The sequence below is a fragment of the Rhea americana genome, unplaced genomic scaffold (genome assembly GCF_003343005.1).
Source record: "Rhea americana isolate MKP2758 unplaced genomic scaffold, rheAme1 scaffold_424, whole genome shotgun sequence".
Lineage (NCBI taxonomy): Eukaryota > Metazoa > Chordata > Aves > Rheiformes > Rheidae > Rhea > Rhea americana.
Genome location: NW_028186562.1, coordinates 306,341 through 327,582, shown reverse-complemented (window position 1 = coordinate 327,582; position 21,242 = coordinate 306,341). Strand labels below are relative to the sequence as shown.

Here is a 21,242-nt window from a genome sequence, read left to right as displayed (position 1 = left end):
GGGGTGGCTTTTGATTTAAAGTGTTCAAGAGAGTGCATTAGGCCTGTACTGGGTGCCCACAAAGAACAGGCTTGTGCTGCTGGAGAATCCCTTCATTGTACTCACTGCAGTTCCCTATCACATGCAGCTTCAAGGCTGAGGATCCAGCTACACCAGTTTAAGCAAACGAGCTAAAGAAAAATCCAGACTTTCCATAAGACTCTTTAGTCCATCCCCAGCAAGCAGGAGAAAACACCCAACCATCCTTCTTTCAGTTTCTGAGTCCTGTCTGCAAAAATAGAGATAGACTCTAGGATCTGAAAAAAAAACACACAGTGGCAACAGCCACGCTTTCCACCTTGGCAGAGGAAAATGACACCTGGTCTGCAGCATTCTTGCTCCAGCTCCCTCCCTTGTGGCCCTTGGACAGCCCCCAGCCTCTCCCAGCACATATCCTGCTTCAGAGCTCCACAGCACTAACAACATGCTTTGGGACACTTGGCCTGCGAGTGATGCCAAAAGGGAGCTTCCCCTCCAAGAGCAGCGCCAGAAACATCACCGTGCAAAGCAAGCTGCTGTACCTTGAGAACACAAAACAGACAGAAGAGGTCACAGACTCACAGAATAGTTGGGCTTGGAAGGGACCTCTGGAGATCATCTAGTCAGGCTACCTCACTCAAGCAGAGTCACCTACAACATGTGCCTAGGACTCTGTCCAGACAGCTTTTGAATATATCCAAGGATTCTCCAGGTAGAGAAGAAAACCATTGCACAGAGCAGTGAGGGGTGTTAGGCAAGCATCTTGTTAGCACAAATTCATAGGGCTGGAGGCTTTCCAGAGGAACAAACCATGACATGGTTTGCTACTGCAGAAAAGGCACGAATCAGTACCAAAAAACAGGGACAGCAGGCTGCAGATCAATGGGACCTTACAAGAACAAAAAAGCTGGCCCTCAAAGCAAAGCAAAACTGCATGAGAAGCTGATCTCCAACTATCCCCACCATGTAAACAATGTCCAAAGACTGTCTACAGCCCACCAACTAGCAAACAAATAGCTAACTACTTCAGGAGAGAAAAATGCCTACGGATGAAAAAGGCTTCACCAGCTAGCCACTGGCTAGTTCCAGCACTGGAGCCTCAGCGCAGGCTGCCACGCTTTGTGGCGGAGGAGATAACCAATATTCATCTGCACTCAATGGGCTCGTTCCCAGCAGCAGTAGGGCAGGGCACACGGCTCCGCTAGCGTGGTGCTGCCAGTGGGATCTGAGGATGTGTCAGGCAGAAAGAGAGAACAGGCTGCTGGCACTAGGCACCCACACGTGTGCTATTGGTTCATTCAAGCCTATTTCAGAAAGAGTTGAGAAAGTTATTACCATTATTTCTACTTTTGCCTGCTTAATCTTGTTGTCCTAGTTACCAAAGCCCTGGTGTCTAAGGCAACCAGCCTTGGCAAGTAAGATACAGAAGGCAATAAGATGCAACACAAATATTTAAGATGCCTTTCTAAAATAGCAAAAAATAGAAACACATACCAACATCTCTCTCTGTGCTCCCAGCATCACCCCCTGCCCCAAGGCCTGTTACACTTCTCACCAACCCTAGCAGAGCTGGACACTCACGTACATCCAGGAGATATGTGATGGATGGCAAACACTGCAAACCCAACTCAAGTAAGAAAGAATCTTCTGTGCGCGCACCTCCCCCACCTTGCACAGGGAATAAACTGTACGTACACCAGGACACACGTGCTCGTGTGCAGACTGAAGAGCCAAACATGTGCTACCATTTAATAAACAACTCTTCTCGATCCATGTACGGTGCCTGCAGCATCCATCCAGGCTCCATGTTTATAGCATGCTGGAATGCTTCACGCAGGCAGCACAAGGCGTCTCCATCTGGGAATGGGAGTAACACGACACTCCTGTGGTTTCTGAGATCACTAACAGCTCTGCAAGAATTCAAGCCCTGATTACATATTCGCTGCCCTGTTATTTTTATCATACACATGCAATGCCCAGAACATCTCCAGGCTCAAGCCAGGGATACAGCTAAATCAAAAGCCAGTTTATATGAACAGAGCAGCTTAGAAGGCAAAAAGGGAACAACTGACTGCAGTCACCTTGCATCACAAAAATGTCCATTTGGCAACAATCTCATTTCACAAAATAGCTGTATTATAAGAAAGCACTGCTTACCAGCACACTTCAAACATGCAAGAGTTCGAGATCTGGCACAAATATGAGGGTAGGTGGGCTCAGGACAGCTTTCCTCCCAGATAGAGACCGACCTGCCACTATTACGCTGAGGCTATCGCATCCTCAGAAACTGCAAGAAAGACTCTGCAATGTCTGCGATCGCATTTCGCTGCACCACCATCATCTGTCTAGGTACACAAGATAAAATAATCCTGCATGGCCCAGTGGGCATTACACGGAGTTGATCAATCAAGACCGAGGCCACTCTGTGAGTCTTCCTACATCTTCCAGCCCCTGCCATGCATCCCTGAGAGGTGCAGTGGGAATGAAATGGTCTAATTCAAGTGTTTGGATGTTTGCAGTTCCTTAAAGCCGCCAAGAGGAGCTGGTGCTTTCTGCTCTCCACAGTCCTGCACCTTCATCTCTGAAAAGGTTACAGTCATGACTCACCTGCACATTGAATTGCATATAAAGCCCAACACATAAGCAAGGAACATTTGCTAAGTGAGTACAGGGAGGGCAGCATACTGCCCTTGCAGGAACGAGGGGAAGGGATCACAGAATCACAGGATGGGTCAGGTCGGAAGGGACCTCTGGAGAACATCTAGTCCAACACTCCTGCTCAAGCAGGGTCACCTAGATCATGTCAGACAGGGTTGCATCCAGGCGAGCTTTGAATATCTCCAGAGAAGGAGACTCCACAACCGCTCTGGGCAACCTGTTCCAGGGCTCCGCCACTCGCACAGGGAAGAAATTCCCCCTCACGTTCAGGCGGAACTTCCTGTGGTTCAGTTTGTGCCCGCTGCCTCTTGTCCTGTCGCTTGGCACTACTGAAAAGAGTTTGTCCCCGTCCCCTTGACTCTCTCCCTTCAGGTACTTCTACACACTGATCAGATCACCCCCTCAGTCTTCTCTTCCCCAGGCTGAAGAGGCCCAGCTCTCACAGCTGTTCCTCATAGGACAGGTGCTCCAGCCCTCTGATCATCTTTGTAGCCCTACGCTGGACTCTCTCCAGTAGCTCCATGTCTCTCTTGTACCGGATCTGTCCAGGGAGGACCCTAGCTGGAAAGTATCAGGTCTGAAATTATCTCGAGGGCTTGAAAAATTCTGCCTTCAAGGGCTGAGCTCAAGGCCATGTTTGAGCTCCACCCCACTCAACTCACGCCTCGGAGGAAAGAGCTTTCTTGCAGCAAGCACTGCTTTAAAAGACGTGTTTCTGCTTAAGTTGCCAATGTTTTTTTTTAATCTAAAATGGAAACAGCGCACACTATCAAACTATTTTCAAAAGCTAGATTTAAATTATGACTTAGCTCACGCTGACCTAAATCCACCAGAACCAGGAGACTGCAAAACCCTTTAACCACTGTGGGAATAGGCAAGTAAAGGCAGAGCCCTACAGGGAGGCAGCAGCTCTGACTAACCTGCCTGGCTGGAGTGAAGGAAGGAAGATGCAGAGCTACAGCTGCCTGCACGTCCTTTGGAAAGACGATGACGTTTGTCCCTAGCCCTTCAGCAGCTGCTGCCCCGAGGCCTGGCCCCTGCTCCCCTTCCCCAAAACAGGAGGAATAGGGAAGCTAACTGGGAAGCCCAGGTTGTCACAGCAACTCAGCAAATCCATGTCACCAGAGACCACCATATTCAGAAAATTCAGACAGCAAAAGCCCTTCAGCACCTGGAGGACAGCCAGTTATCTCGCTTGCTGGCAACAGCACTGAAAGCCTAGATAAGACCAAGCCAGTTCAAACTGAGGAATGAAAGATCTCCAAGGGACACCAGAACAGCTGGGACGTCCGGTGCAGGCTCAGCATTTGGCAAAACAGGCTGCGGAGGTAGCATAGGCACATCCTTGAACTGCAGTCATGACTGACACCAACTTTTTCCAGTTGGGGGAATGACATATTTGAGCTCTCTAAGGCTGCACGCGCTGGTTTGAGAGCAGCATGCACACTGTGTGTGACACAAACAGCTCATTCGGTGCTAAAAAGTAGCTTGGAGTGCTTCAGCACAACAGGCCATAAAACCATAAAACTGACCTTACAAAGTGGAGCGACCAATCCTCAGATCCACTTTATAAGGGTTGACAACAGCCCAGGAAACAGCAGTCTTCCAGCATTTTCCAAAATCCCAGAAATACAACTGAGCATTTTGCTTTCCCTTGTATATACGAGATCTTTCAAAGCTTGAAATTAAGCTTAACCTGACACTGAATGCCTGGCTTAAGCCCCAGCCAGACAATAACGTTACAATTCCTCCAGCATGCAACATTGAGAGTTTGTAGGCTGAATGCGACTGCTCCTGTCAGCCCCTCTGCTTGCTTGCAACTGCGCCACAGAAAGTACAAAATTACTCCAGCACTTCTACAGATAACCTGAAACGTGAGACCCAGCCACCCTTTGCATCTCTATCAGCCCGACTTTTGCCTCCTCCTGCACGAAGAGGAGCTGTTCACACAGATGTAGAAGTGCTGCATTTCAGGCTCCAGTTCAGTTTTCTCCCCTGGAAAAAAGAAAAGTTTAAAAGGAAAGACCCTTCAGTTGTAAAGCCAGGGAATGGGTATTTTAGGAAGGTATTTGTTTGCTGTTTTCTGGCAGTTATTCTCACTTTTGCAATGCTTCTGATAAAGCTGATGTCTGAACGCTATTGGTGGCCCTCTAGAGACCACCTAGTCCAAGCCCCCTGCTCAAGCAAGGTCACCTAGAGCAGGTTGCCCAGGACCACTCCACATGAAGCCTTGAGGTTCAATGTGACTCCACCATGCCTTGGTGCTTACAGAACAGCTTTTCTTCTGGTTAGACCTCTCTATCTCTGCGGACACGTTTATTCTAGGAACCACCTGGAGGAGGAGCCAGGGCAAGAGGACCTCTGCTAACACATCCTTTACAGAACCGGCACCCTTCAGAGAGGAACACCTTACTACCCAGTTATCCTGCAAGTCACTTTGGTTAAAGCCAGCCCAAAGCACAGTGCAAAGAGGACTGTTTACCCATAGCAATCAGAGGGCTGCAAGTGTTTGTAAACAGATATCACCGAAGAAACAAGAAGGCAGCTGTAATCCATTTACATTAGGGTTAAATCAAACAGACCTTCTCACGCAGCTGCTCCCTGGCAGGGGAAGCAGCAGGGCTTCACTCTGAGCACCTCATACTGCAGGTTGTGCCCATTAGCAAACACATAGCTCCCAGGCAGCATCCAGCAAATATCTGGAGGAGCATGTTACTGCTCATGGCCAGATTCCTCCATGATGCCCCTTGGGGTCCAAATGGATTTACTGGCTCACCTCTAGGATCATTTCAGACCCTCCTAAGAGACATTCACAGGAATCAAGCCTCACCCCACTTCTTTGGGGACACCTGCATCCCTTTTAGAGGGTACAGGCAGAAGAGGTGGTGAGCCAAGCCAGCAGCCCTGCCACCAGAAGCTTATGCCTTGTTCTCAGCTTCCCGTGATTCCCCCCCACCACCGCATGTTTGAGCACATGATGAACTGACTCAACCTGCTAATCCAGCAAAGAACAAACCTAAAAAATAATCAAGTTGTTTCCTGCCAGGCCAGTGATGAGATGGCTTGCCAGGCAGTCAGGCATGCACCGCAACCAGCTCCCAAGAAGGAGCGCCAGCCCTGACCTGTCCAGCTGGGTCCACCACCTTCTGCCATCCAAGGTGGCATGCCTTGCACAGGCCCACTAAGTTTGCAAACCTGCCTCAGAAAGGAATAAAGCTCTCCCACCGTCCTTCGAGACAACCCAATGCATGAGTCACCCACAGGAAGCATTTCTTATGCCTGCTTTACACATTGCCCAGCACTCCAGGAGAAAGGTACGCAACTCAGCAAGGCTGCCAACTAAGCCAAGACAATGGCAATTAGCCATGTTGGGGCGACAGGTTCTCGACTTTTTTCTCCCTCAGTATATCATCATGCTAACGCAAGCTTCATTAAGACAGCATGGGTGGTTTAATCTGTTCTGTCCTTTGCCAAGTCCTGCAATCTGTTACAGAGACTTCTATTGACAACACGGGCTGTGCTGTGATGACAGCTCACACAACAGCTTTGGGTCAGGTGTCCCAGCTAGTTGCATGGCAGAAGACAAAAGATGCCAAACAACATATATTCTTCAAAGAAAAGGGTAATATTGGTATTTGAGACGAGAAGAGACGAGAAAACCATTCAGTGTCAGGATCTATCACATCACCTCCTAAGGACCAGTACATGAGAGCTTCCATTGGGGTAATTTTCTATACTTTTTAAGATCAAGAGGGACATCAGTCTTAAAGATGTCTCTGGCTTGACCTCCTGCAGAGAAAGCGCAAGTGTCAAAATTGCCCCAGCAAACATAAAATGGCTACACACCAAAAACCCATAGAAAAATGATCAATCATTTATCAATGAGTAATAAAATAACTTGAATTGGTGTCAAGCCCTCTCTGAAGTTTACTGTCCTCTTTGTAAGGCATGTCAAGAGAAGAGAAAGCTACAAGACTGAACAAGTGCCACCACTTTGGACACGAGGTGCGACTCTGCCCTTTTCAGTAGATGGACAAAGCCTGTTTCCAGAGGCAACTCCTCCAACAGTGCTGTTTCCAATACTCATTGATGAGCACTGAATTCAGCATTTGCAAAATTGAAAGCTTCAGTAAGGGAACCGAAAGACTTTAAAGTCACTGCTGCATTAAACAGCACCCAAATGTTTAAACTTGGGAGTCAAGCTATGTTTTTTTGGAGGTCTGAATCCCACCCCAACTTGTTCTACCAAGCTTCTTCCAGTGATCCAGAGAAGGTCCCTCAAGTTGTTTCCCATATATCATTTCCTTTCCCCAAAAGAAGTGCTTGTCTGGTTGGTCATCTGTTGTGTTTTACCATTCCCTATCTTCTCCTCCTTATCCACAGAGCTGTTACCACATCTTGGCACCTAACCTTTGAGATTAGCTGTTACAAGGTTTGAAAATGCCCATTTCTAGTTAAAATGTAAGATATTTGAACTATAAATGCCTTTTCTATCTCACTGCACTCCCAGGCCATACCTCTAACACCAGAAACATGTCTACAAAGGACATCAGAGCAACTGCATGATATGCCTCCCACCACGGTCAGCCAAAGCTCAGTCAACTTCTGTAAGTGCTGTAGCTAGATGCTCTTTTTCTCCAAATGCCCATGGAGAAGCAGCCAAGAGGAAATGGCAAGCCTCTGCTCAGGAAAAGATTGGCTTTTTCCTTTTTTAAGAAATAGAATTTAAAACTACCCACTCCCCTGTTTTGTCTAAAAGCAGAGCAATCAATAGGAAATCAATATCTTCAGAAGATACTTCACAGATACATTGCATGCCCCCTTCCATCACTTCCAGAATAGAGGAAGGCACAATAGCTGCCAGGGTCCATGTTTCGGAGTGGATTTTCATCAAATCCACTTTTTGCTCTAGCAGAGGCAACATTCCCTGCGACTACAGGGACAGCTGCTCCACAGCATCCCTGCCACGGTATCCCGCTCTCCTTTAGGTTGGCGAGAAAACTAACTCAGAAGAGAGAAAGTAATTCCTATCAGCTCACTGAGGCTCCCTGCTAGAGGCATCAGCTGCCGAGAGCTTGTGATGGGTTTTCACTCAAATTCATACTAATATGTCACCTCAAACACCACTTTCAGGCAGGCTTTTCCATCTGCATTTCTAGGGCATAGCAGTGGCAACATAACGCACCACAGTCGCACCACCTTATGCCTGCTGTAATTCTCATATGCTACTAAACTACTCACACTACAGGTGATTCAGCAAGGCAGCAAGAGACTGGAAGGCTGCCAGCCACCACTGAGAAACAGCTTGAAATGCATCCCAAAGGACAAGGGGAAAAACCCAACTGCACACCTCACAGCTCAGCTTTCTCAGATCTGCTTTAAAGGAGGTGCCTGGACAAAAACCTAACACTCAACAAGTTTGTTACATTCTGGAGTTGCGGCCTTGGGAGCCATCCGCAATCAGGAGTGGGATTTTACCCGCTCATTTTCAACGAGGTGTAGTTCACTAGTTCGCGACGTGGAGATAAGCCCGATTCCAGATGTGATGCGTTTTAGGAGCACCTCACCCACTTCATCTAGAAGCTGCAGCCAGTGGGAAACACCCAGGTTGTCCTGATGGAAAAGTCCTGAGTTCATTAGACACCAGAATCAGGTCTTTACTCCCAAGTAAATGAATGCTGTTAGCCCCAAAACATATGTCAGCAGGCAAAGTAAGAAGAAACCCATGTTTGGCTTAAGAATCACAAGGCTTTAAAGAAAAACTCCCACTCTGAATGCAACAGAAAGCACACAACAAATTTTGAGAGCGTGGAGAAGAAATATGGGCAAGAAAGTGCTGCCGGTGAGCCACGGGCAACTAAACACTTTGTTCTCAGATGTGTCCAAATGAAAGAGAAAGACTTTTTCCTAGTCCCCAAAGCCCTAAGTCCTTCCATTAGAGAAGAAAAAAGATTCATGGTTGAGTAGATATATTTGGAGAGTACTTGTTGTGAACCTGTGTAACACAGTGTAAGGAACCTTAGGAGCTTCACTCCCCAAAGTATAGCAGGCATACGTCAGAGGAAAGGAAGCATTCAGCTTAAGTGAACTTGCTGTAAGTTTTCCTCCACAGGGGTAATTTAATAGTAGCCAAAGAGTGTGGTGAAACTCAGCACAAGCAGTGTCAGGCCGTAAATCTTAAGACAGGCTGTCAAAACCAAAGGCAGGAGATCCAAGCTTGGCAACAGCTGTACATTTACAGCTTTAAGTGCAACATTAAGACTCTTTGAAAAGCTCTCTGAACCCCAGTCATACATAACCTCTTACAAATTCCTAAGCCTGGAAAAGCCTCCGCTACCTTTTTTCCCTGCTCTATTCATTTTACTATCAGGTTACAAGTAGTTGCCCCCCAACACCATGTGTTGCTAGCAGACCAACTCAATGAACAGTTTGCTCAATAGCTCCTTCTCTGGAGATACTCAAAACCTGCCTGGATGCGATTCTGTGCAACGTACTCTGGGTGACCCTGCTTCAGCAAGGGGCTTGGAGTAAATGATCTCCAGAGGTCCCTTCCAACCTCAACCATTCTGTGATTCCATGATTATCTTACAGGCACAGAAGCTAACACGCTGAGCTGGCGGTCCCAGCAGAGCCCACAAGTACACAGAGAAGCAGTGAGGAGCTGTCACATTACCAGAGCTCGAATTCAAAGGTCTTTCACAGTGCAAAGATTTCCAAAGCGTCCTTGTCAAAGGTGGTTACTTGTCACTGAGGTACTTTTCTGCCTTTCAGGGGGGGCACGGGTGGGTAGGTGTGCTCTGTAAAACCAGCTCCATCTGCAGCACTGAAGTTACAACCACCTCAAAAGAAGCCTGTGGTGAACACGTCTAACTGTGGACAGAAAGTTTGTTTGCCTTGAAATCACAGCACGCACTCAGGAGGAGGAAACCAGTGAGCTTCTCTTCCATTTCACCGACACAGAACACTTGATCAAAGTTACCCTGGATTTTAAACCTTGATCTACTTAAGTGTTGCCTTACTCTCAAAGACAGTTCCTACACCCTGCACATCTCAGTCAGCTCTCCTTGAAAAGTCATTTACGCTCATAGTATTAGGAAAAAAAATAGGTTGTAATTAAGCAGAGTTATTAATCTTTGGTCACTCGGGACTTCAAGCCTATTCATATCAACAGGGCTGCTTGCTACTGTGATCAGGACTGGACGGTGTGGAAGTGCCTCACCCCTTCTCAGAGGGGAATATAAGATCTTCAGGCAGCCAGTAACGAACTGCCCTATTTCGTGCTCACAGATCTGTTTAGCTCTGAGGTTAACTACTTCTGCTATCCCATCCCCAATCCCTTTTGCTTTTCTGCATCTCTCGCAAAGACTGTCATTTCCCTGTAAGGGCAGAAGAACAGTCTACAGCCCAGTTTCTTACATAGCTCCCAGCTCTGCTAGCTACCCAGAGCAGAAATAATCCTGGCCACAGTGGCAGAAGTGTTCTTTGCAACGTTTTTTTTTTTTCAAGTTTCCTCTTCTCAAGAGAACAGAACTATCAGGATCTGCTAAAAACTCCAACCTTCCCCCCAAAGCTACCTAGATCTAAGAAAGAAGTGCTCAGGTCATGTGAAAAGAGTGCCTGGAGAACCGAATGACAGTCGAGCAATCATTCCTTACCTGGACAGAGGGACAGGACTCAGATCTCGGGGGCAACAGTATTCACGTCCGTCGGACAAACCCCAAGTCACCAGTGCAAAGCCCTATCACAAGTCAGCTTCTTCAGGTCTGTAGCTTGCTTCACGGACACCACATGCCTGCCCGTAAGGGTATGAAAGCAAGACTTCTCTGTTCTAAATAGGATCCAATAGTGTCAGGATTAAGGAACAGCAGTAAGTGGATTGCTTACTGCCTCCGCAAACAACAACAAGGTTAAGAGATTCCCTTTCTCTCCTCTTGGCTAGGCTCTGAATATGCAGAAATAATTGAGAGGGAGGGCGATTTACCTTTCTTCCCTTAGTTGCTTAAAAGTGGTGTTTAGGGTTGATAATTTTGCCTCCTACCTAAGAGCTGACACTTCCCAGGCATTTTTAGCTAGTATGTAGCAAGCCCCAGTGCACCTTGCTGCTCAGATGATCAATGAAACAGGCTGCTTTGAAATTACTCTCCCTTCACTCTGCATCCTGTACATTAAATCCACACTGAGATGCATCGCTGGAAAAATCACAGTACAGATTTTGCTTAAACTAGTTCTGCCAGTCATGAAACAACTGAGCCTGAAAATGCTCCATTCCCTCCCACCCCATTCCCTTCAGTTTTATCCATTCTTCCCCAGGTCATCTTTTCCTTTGCTTTTCCCACCCCACTCCTATTGGCTGCTAATTTTGAAGGCTGGTTGAGAATTATCTCGGCTGACTGGCAGCAACACGCAGGCACATCAGCCGGCAAGCAAGGTCTGGGAGAAAGCTGAGCCTCCCTCACCTGTCCATCACAGGAGACCAAACAGGATCTCCAACCTCCCCCTGCCACGGAGTTTCATGAAACTCGGTTCTTCGTGGTCTTTGCCCTTGCCAAGCCAGGAGAAAAGTGGGCAAACGTATCAAGAGTTACAAGTGTCAGACAGCTATCATGACTGTTACAGTCTGTATTTTCTTAGCAGTTTCCTGCATGAGGCTACGAGTCGTTTGCTGGGTTATTCACAACACTCAAATACTTGGGGAAGAAGAAAGAGAAAGAAAACTAATTGAGACCAAACCAACATTGCTCCATCATGTGCACAGAAGAGCTGGGGCAATATAACCACATCCCCAGACTCTGCCACAGCGAGACTTCACTGTTTTTTCCAGAAGGAAGCAATTTAGTGTTAACACACATTTCCAGGCAAGCAGGGGAGATTTTATTCCTGTCTTTGCTACTTTTTAACTCTTGGACGAATCACTTCACCCCTCTTCATCCCCACCCATGTCTACCCAAAGCAGGGAGCAGGAATCCTGCAAAACAGGTGGTGTCTCATTATAATAACACAGCACGCAGCACCTACCCCAACAGGACCCAAGCCTCTGCCATAGCCTCCCAGTGCCTCCCAGCACACAAGCTCATTTCCAGATAATAAGCACGTTGGCAAGAAGCATCTCCTGAGGGAGCATTAGGATCTGCCCAGGCAGCCTGTCCTAGCGTGCACAGCATGCTCCTTACCCACACAGCCATTAGCTGCCCTCACGCTTCGCTGCAAGACACTCAGACATTAATTGCTCCTACCTGCAGCAACATCTTTCCTCAGCATAAATATCACCTTAAAACCTCAGCAGAAAGTCCAAACTCCACCACCACCGCCAATTTCCACACACTGCTCCTCAAACCTTCTTCCAGGCACTACCAGTTCCTGCAGTCCTCCAAGCCTGGCCAGAAGATTCCCAGCCCTCAAGATCCAGATTGGACAGAAAGGAAAACTCTCCTGCAGATGTGGCTCCCAGATGGTTCCTCTCCAGCTGCCCCTCTCTGAGAACTCGTGGGCTTTCCAGACCAGCTCTACAGTCTGCGGAGGTCAGGGAGCGATCCCTCACCATTYACGCTACCTTCAGATTTGTCTTTCTGGCTCAGGGAGAGGCATCTGCTTCTCTGCATCCCTCGGCACCAAGCGCTGTGCCCCATGACAGCCCCCCAGGCACTCAGCACGGTTTCTTTCGTCTGCTTTGTCGGGCTCCTAATCCGCACATGTGGCCACCGCTGAGCTGCACTGGCTTCAGAGCTCCAGCCAGCAGCAGGGAGATGAAGGACTGAGAGAAGCGAAAAACCAAACACATTAAGAAAAAGCTCACCACTTTTTGCATGATTTGAAGACAAAAATAAACAAAAATAAACACCCTCTGAATTCTAAAACTAGAATCGCATACTTTGTGGTTAATATGTACAGGAATCAGTTCATCTCTAGGCCCTTTCTGGCTGAGTCGCAGTCCTGCACGTGCGGACGTGGACCCAGCACCACAGGCTACGCCTGCGTACCGCAAGGCAATCGCTTGCAAGTGCAGCACTTCATAGCACACCCTCACACACGCATTTTGCACACGCATTACGATAATCAGTCTTTCAGGGCTCTGCTTTCCCAAAAAGGACAAGTTTCTCCCTCCGTGAGCACGAGCACGGTATTACCAGCTTTGGGAGCAACGCTCTCAGCACTGCACCTCGGGACCTCTTCTGCTCTACGACGCCGATGCCCTCACCCAAGCGCTGCAACATGCAAACAAGCTGCCGGGAGCCAAGCAGGGAGGAGAGGAACATGAGTCACAGCTCATGGTTTTGGACAGAGAAAGGGTCACTGAAACTAGAAAAATAGTGAGCGGCTTCAGATCCCAGATCTGAATTTAAGCCTCACTTCAGTGTCCAAACTGCAAGGTCATCTTTCTGCTCTGTTTTCAAATAAGTCACTGGTTTAACAAAAAGCATGTGACAAAATTCATTGCTGCTGCATAACAGCCTCCCTAGAAACATTAGAAAGAGCTTACTAGACGATCCAGAGGCCAATAGCAAGGTTGCACGCTGCAGCAAACCTTTTTTTTTTTTTTTTTTTTTTTTTTTAATAGGCAACAAAAAAGGATATATTACTTGGGAAACAAATCACATCTTTAACCAGTTATTGCTCTACTTAGGATCACTGTGTTTACAGCTTCCAAATGTTCATCTGGGGTCTGCCTGAAAGCAGCCTCAGGACAGAAAAAGAGTGGGAGTTTGCAGCAGCACATCCAGCTTCTCTCATTTTAGCCACGCTGACACAGGTACGGCCAATACCACAGCACTTCCTTGGCAAACCTAACGGGTTTTGAACTTTCCATCTACAGGCACAGCGGAGCTGCTACACCAAACTGCTTTAACAGCACAGCCAAGTGCAAACGCACAACACCTCTGCGGAACCACAGCAGTCTGCCGTGACCCCCTGTTGCTAAACAGTTCACTTACTGTGTCCCCAGGCTAAAATAAAATGTGTTAATTAATTAACACCACAAAGCAGCAAGCAACTACAAAAACAGCCTTGTCTACACGAGGAAAAAAAGGGGCTCACAACACATTAACAAGTACATTTTATTAAAGTTTCAAAACGTATGTGGGTAGAGCTCAGGCTGCATCCTGCTCATCACCGTAGCAGAGCCTGCGAGGGTATACCTCAGCACCTCCAAATCCACTGGAGACGTCCCAACGCAGCCAAGACAGGAAAAGCAGCGAGATGAAGTCAAGGTTAGTTCATTGACCCACAACAACCCGCTTTCATTTCACTCCCGCACACATTTGCTCAGGTCCCAACAGACATCAGTCTTGCAAACCTTGCTACAGTGACTTAAAGCATGGACATCCTCCACTGTCCGGTCTATCCTAGTGGAGGTCTCCACGCCAGCTGACAAGAAGATGGTGCCATGGGAAGATACATCTGGGAAGAGAGCACAGAGCAAGGACTTAAGCGACATAAAAGTAGTAACACAGGTATGTGGAGCAGATAGTGACAAACCAGCTTGAGTATCCATTTCAAAGCATCTTCATAACCTAATAAAAAACTTTTAAATATATTTAATTCTGAAGAGCTGCATGGTTACGACTCTTTCAACTGAGAGAATAATTTTCACCACAACTGGCAAATTTGTACTTAAGCTTTTCATCCACTTGCAACGTAAGCTGCTAATAACCAGGACCTATGCGATTCAGTTCTTTGCTCGGATCTTCACGGGAGGAGCAGCTCCCCAAAGTACGGGGTGACCTGGTCACACTCCCAGAAAACAGTATTGCCAATACGTAGGTGAGACGAACAAAGTGTAAATGCAGAGTAACAGAAAGGTTGTCCTTTGGTCTAACTGGAGCTTATGGGACACAGCAGGCACAATGTAAGCTTGAAAAGTCAAGGGACTTGACAAACATCAGGGAGAAAATGAGTCAATTATACCTATATGCCATATGAGTCAGTTAGACCTACATGCCATATGCTGTGAAATCCAAATGGACATCCCGAATCAGCATGATTCCTTCTAACAAAGGAGCACAGGAGAAAGGAAGAAATGCTCGGACCCAACAGCCTCAAATGCAAAGTATGAGAGGACTGAAAGAAAATGCAGTCTAGGAGTACTGTATTTCTGGGAAGTGTATACAAGAAAATTCAGAAAGTCTGACAAAAGGGGAAAAAATGATATCCATTAGTGGAGAAAGAAAACCTCAAAGCCATTAAAAAAACATCTCAAGCACACCAGGAACAGGGTCCAGCTGAAAAATACAAGCCATCATACAGGCGCAAAATGTGGCCACTGGCAATCCACAACGAACAGCCCCTAAATTCTGAGAACAAAAGCAAATTACATGGAGAAGAGAAAAACTAAGATTCAGAACTGAAGAGTACTCAATTATAGGTTTGCAAGGCATGACAGAAGCAAGGAAAAAATGTGAGAGCAATGCCAAAATTATCAGCAGCAGCGTGCAGAGCCTTTGAGGGAAAGTAGAAATAGAAGAAAGTAGGCATACCGATAAGGCACAGAATGGATGGATTGCTATATGATAGGTAAAGAAGCACAAGAAAAAAATGCAGAATAGATGCAAATGAGCTCTTCCAAAACTATATAAATAAGTAAAAGTCCCTATAAAAAAGGGACCGGCCAGACTAAGCTGGTAGGGACAACAGAAGACACAAGTTCTGGCATCATCCCAAAAAGCCTGCACAGAAGCTTTTGTTATCATGTACACAGAAAGAGTTAAAAATACACAGCAGCCTAAAACAGCTGTTCACTAAGCCTGGACATTTCAGTCCAGGAGGTGACCCCATATGCAATGGCTGTGGGTCTCATATTACTTAAAACATGCTTGCACTGAAGAATAAAAAACAGGCTAAGTTTTACAGTGGAGCAAAGATCAGCATCAGCAGGAAAATAAAGAGGACTCAAAAACTCGAGTAACAGACAAAATACAACAGGAGTTTTCATTTGCTAAACAGAATCTCTTCCAGGGTTAAACCACATGAGGTAGGAGAAACAGAGCGTAAGACACGACAACGGGCAGTAAATTATAAAGGTGACTGCATTGCAACAGGTCCGGAGAAGACACCAGCGCAATTTGGGGCTGAATCCCACGGCGGAGCAGCAAGTGGCCTCTATAACCACAGCAGCAATGTGTTAAGGTACCTGAAATGCTGCATCTCTCCTTTGGGTCCACTGTGATGAGTATGCTGAAATACCCCAAAAGTGATGTCCCCTCATTTCAGATAAAGATCCAGGAGACTGTTAGCTACCAGACCAAGCTCACATAGGCTGTCTGCTTCCCTGGAGTCAGAGACAGGTCCCTGCTGCTTCATCCTCCACAAAAAGAAGACACATTTACTCCTTGTTTTCTCAAACTCTCTAACCTCATCCACTGCAAGCTAGGCAGCAGAAAAAAATAAGTACAATATCCACCAGCTTTGATGTAGTTAAGAAACAGCAGAAGCACAGCCTCCCCATCATCTGGGGTTCGGAAAGCTGGGACCGGATGAGAACACAAGGTATTCAGAAAATAGCCTTGACCCGATGCTCATCAGACACGCTATAAAATGTAGGATGTCTTCAGCCTCTGGTTCTTTTTGAGAAATAATTTATTTGGAAGCTGATTGGAGACACATGTTCAACCTAGAATCATTCTACATTGCAAAGAACTACACAAAAGCATCAGCACAGATTTCAGGAAAGAACAGGATACTGGTGCCCAGCAATTTATTCTTCTGAAAGGAAAGAAACTGCACAACAGAAAGGTAAGGAGATCTTCGTCCAAGAGGAGTGTGCACTACATGCATACTACACAGCTATTAGTAATCACAAGTAATTGAATACTCTAGAGAAAGCAGTATCAGCGCTCGCAGCGTACTAGCAGAATGAGAACAACGTAACGTTTTTGATAAGCCATCAGATAACTGGGCTAACGCAGCCTAGTTAACGAATGAAACACTGGCGAGCTAGTCCAAGGGGCGGCATTGCAGGGACTTCAAATAAAATTAAGCCTTCAGCAAAGTCACTATTAATTCTCTGAAAGGAGCACACCTTCCATCAATCACGCCAGCAGGGGACACTTGTCCCGAGTTCCAGTAATGAGCAAAAAGATGCAATAACAGGCACCAGTTCAATTATTCTCCGTTCAGAGGGGAAACATAATGGAGCTAGAGGAGAAATCCCAAACGTGCCCCTCTGTGACAGGCAAGCCACACAGAGCGACAGCAGACAACACATCAGCTGGGTTACTTTGCAGGCTCGCAGCCAAGTCCACAATATTAAAAACAATATGCAATTAGATGATTGTTTAGAACATTTTGTTTTCTATATAGGACTAAAAGGAAATCATAATTCAAACAAGGGAAATATCATCAGTTTTAAGAGACTGTTTCCTTACAAGAAACCGTGGCCTCTCTGGAGCACTTGCTGACTGGAGCTACTCCGATTTGCCATGGCATCCGAATGTTTTTTTAAGGAACAATCTGGAATCATTTAACATTCCCAGAGGTGCAACTCTCTATCTTATTCAATCAGAGCAGCTTTTGCTGAGGCTGGAAGTTTACAGTGAAAACTCCCAATTTACCCAGGGAACTGCTCGAGAACATCTTGGACAGACAAATACATATTATTTCAGCTGGAAAAAGATTGTTTCATAAAGGAACGTCCAGTTCAGAGACTCTTCATCACTAAGGCACCTTCAGAAAGAGAAATACTCAGGAGCTGTAGAATAGCAAGCCTGCATGACTTGCAGAGAAGGAAATGGACCCCCTGAGACCACAGCTGACAGCAGACAAGCTCCACAGGGCTGTGAGACCACTGCCAACCCGGCTGAATGCAGCTGAGCCAGAGGAGAGCACGTTCTTCCATACTTTGCTACATGCACTGCTCACTACAAGGCTTTTGGACCTCAAAAAAAATGAAAAAAAAAGAAAGAAAAGAGAAGGAAAGCACGCGACAAGCTGTACAAAAAAGAAAGCTTACCCTCTTCTCCCTGAACCCTCTGCCTGATTGGGACAAGGGGTCCGCACAGGCATTCGCCTCCTGGCACTTTTAAGGACCACTGCAGCTAGCACTTATGGGATCTCTCCAGTTATATCTGCAACAACAGCTCTCCCTTCCAAGAAAGCATTCATCACGCTGAGGCTTTCCAAAACACACGGGTGGAAGTTTTAACAATAGCAAATTCAGAACATCTTCCAAAAGGTGATATCTTGAAGGTGCACATTCACGGTCTGACAAACAAAGTCAGCCCCAATCATACGCATTTCTCCAAGTCAATGCTCTTCTAGGTACCAGAAGCATGAGACGCTATGTTCGAGCACACTGTGTGGGTGGCAGCAAGACTTGGAATGGTTTTTGCGCTCAAGCATCATAGTGAGATACAAGGTACTCTAGGCCAAATGCAGTGTATCTGCATCCACGTAACATCATTCACAACACAATTTGTACAGGTAGAAGACTCTGCCTTTGCAGTTTCAGTTCATCTATTCTGATACATTAGCTAAAACACAACTCTTACCTCGGTCTAGAAACGTGATGACTTATCTGTGAAAAAACATCCACATAACACTGAACACAAGAGCTATGTCATGGAGAAAGGATAGAGTGAACACGGCTGCACAAACTTATCTTCTTTCCAAATTCGTTAAGAAGTCGCAGATATTAAAGGGAGAGAAAGGAAGAGCAGTCTTACTAAGAGAAGTAGAAAAACATCCCTACTTGAAAGGAGCAAGTCCCCAAGCACATTTGTGCAGAGTCCTTTAACATATTTTTTCCAAACATAGAGTCCGATCAGCGTATGAAACCATGAAAACAAAATAAAACATTACTTTGATGCAGACAGACATTTTGCTTTGGAAAAGCTCTAGTTCATTGCTTGCGGTCTCCGTACACTGAAAAGGGGACTTACTTGCACAACAGTGTTCTTCATCCCTCCCCAGAGCACCTCCAGGAAAACTCTTAATAAGACAACTGCAAGCGTAAGTTAAGGCTGATTGACTATTTTTGAAGAAGCACACTTCAAACTCCACAGCAGGAATCAACCTGGACTGCTTTCCTTCTGAGGCACCGCAATAAGAAGCCAATCATCCCTGTCCCACAGGGTAGCTTAACTGAAGATGCAGAGAGCACTTTGCTTGGTTTCCAGGTGCTTAGTTCTTTCTGCTTCCCTGCCTAATAGCCCACTGCCCAGAAAATCCAACTCTGTCTCCCCTGAGAGCCCCTGGAGCCAAGGCAGCTGGGTCCAGGCTGTGCTTACTCAGTTCATAGGAAGGGCATTAAGAGTTCACAGATCTCTCCCACCACGGCTCTGAAACCAGAAAGAACCAGTAGGAAGGATGATACCTCTGTTCTGGGAGGAGAGCAATTTCCAGAACTGAATATGGGCTTAGTTCAGTGATGCATAAGGTATTTCTGATTCAGCAGGAAAGACTTCCATTATACACGGCAGTTCACCTTCTAAAACCAAGGCCCTCCTACAATGCATCAGACGTCTCACAACCACATTACAGAACCGTTTCATACATGGGGGCTTATACTTCACAGTGCCTATTTTTACCAGCCCAGATTGCCTCTCAGAAATTTTGAAGGCCCAGACAACTAGCTCTCAACAGTCCCGCATTAATTTCCAAGCACAGAGCAGCAACACTGCAAAGGTCCACCTAGTCCAGCCCTGCTCCTGCAGAAGCCAAAGAAATGAAAAGCCTAAGAAGGAGCATGGGGACAGTGGAGACATACGATACAGTGTCTAGAAAAAGCAAAGCAAATTCTATAGCATTAGGACCTGGGCAAAGTTCTCCTTTCCCTAGAAACTCAAGAGTGCTGGAGGAATTAAGGCTACACATGAACTAGAGACAGAAAGACTCGAGCAGAAAGAATTACTACACTTGAACGGGTATTATTTTGCCACTATCACACTGACACTCCAAGTACAATACAGACTAGAGATCACTTGTGCTGAGTACTCAGACAGCACAGCAGGAGCCTCTGCCTCAAAAAACCTAATGTCAAGACTAAAACAAGCATATCAGCAGAGGAAGAACATGGGCAAGTAACAAGCAAGCACAATGCACACACACACCATCAACCCAACCCGGATCAAGGCTTGATTGACCTTTAGTTTTAGCAAACACAAATACCTGCAGGCGAGATGAAACACTAGGAAACCTACAGTAAAGGCCAATCCCCACAATGGTCATCTTGGCCTGGCAGGACTTCTCCAGCCACCTGCTGATTCTGCAGGCATAGTGGCATATCATGTCAGAGTAGATGCCTCTGAAGGAAGAATCAGCTTCCATCAGCTACTTCCCATGTTAACAAATGTTGCATTTTAAGAAATTCCAGAGATGAAACTTCAGATTAATTCTATGGAGGTTTCCTCTGAAATGGTGTGTCAGATGGTTGCCCCTCATGGCAGCCAGCACACACATACGTTCTTGCATGAGAACACAAGTCTACCCAATGCTAATGGAAATTATCCTTGTGAAAAGGCACAGAATTCATTCTGCCAAAGAGCAGTTCTTCCTACAGCTTCAAATTGATGACATACCATTTCTACTAGCAAACTTCCCACCTGCATCCTGCCACCCATGTAGCTCACTTCTAAATTCAGTCTCCCAGTTATTCTGTCTTTGGCTTGCCCAAAGCAATTCCTCCTCTAACACTTGTAGCTTCTCCACTTGTGAAGGCTATGTACACACGCTTCACCATCACTAAATTCAGCTCCCTGCATCTGCAACTTCTCCTCTTTCTGCAGAAAGTCAGTCTGATAATCCTTTGCTGCTCTTTGGAATACTGTTTGTGAGTAATCTACCCACAACTAAACAATACCCCAAGTCACCTTAAAGCTATAAAAGGATCACTGCTTCCTGCTCCATAGGACTCTGCCTCCGTGTGCATTGCACAAAGCTGCCCAGGCTTTTCACAGATGCATCACATTGCAAACTCCTTCCAATCTGCTGCCTTCTCAGGGCAAGACCTCCTTGGGCATCACAGCCACACAACTTTACCATACTAACTGGAAGAACATCAGAACATTTCTACTCCAACCTGCCACCAGGTTTCTCCCTACAAGCACATCAACCTCCCGCAACCTTTCCACAAAGGCTGGTGTTCTTCCCCCGGCAGGAACAGTTATTTTTCCTCTCTTCAGTTTTACTCATGTAGTTTTTGTGCGGCACTTGATATGCCACTTGCAGGCACCCTACCATGGCCCAGAGACACGCGGATCCATGACGACTTCTCGAATCAGCCTCATCAACTTAGAGATCTCAATGCTCATGAAAAGACTTCACGTGATAAGATGAATTAGCCTGAAGACACTTAGTTCACCAACACACCCAACACCTCCTGACTCCAAGAACGACCTAGGACTTGGCATTCTTCCGGTCAGGTACGTCTAGGCTGGACGTACCTTCATCCATCCATCCATCCATCCATCGGCAATGATGTTCACACCATCCAACTTCAGCTCAGCCGCCTACGGGCTAGGGCGCAGGGAAGGGCGAGGGGCCGCGGGTGCGAGGCAGCCCGCGCCAGGCTCCAGGGCACCGGCTGTCGAGGCCGTCACCCCTTTCGGGGCCGGAAAGGCGGCGCGGCCACAGTGAGG

The 21,242-nt window shown here is 46.6% G+C and overlaps 1 long non-coding RNA gene across 1 annotated transcript; it reads right to left on the bottom strand.

Moving 5' to 3' along the window:
- Nucleotides 1-13,713: 13,713 nt before the first annotated feature.
- Nucleotides 13,714-14,106, bottom strand: LOC146590032 (uncharacterized). The gene is made up of 2 exons (XR_014897073.1): nt 13,967-14,106; nt 13,714-13,827 (listed from the first exon to the last, which is right to left on the bottom strand). It is a non-coding gene; the product is annotated as an uncharacterized LOC146590032 (long non-coding RNA).
- Between the last annotated feature and the right edge of the window lie 7,136 nt (nt 14,107-21,242).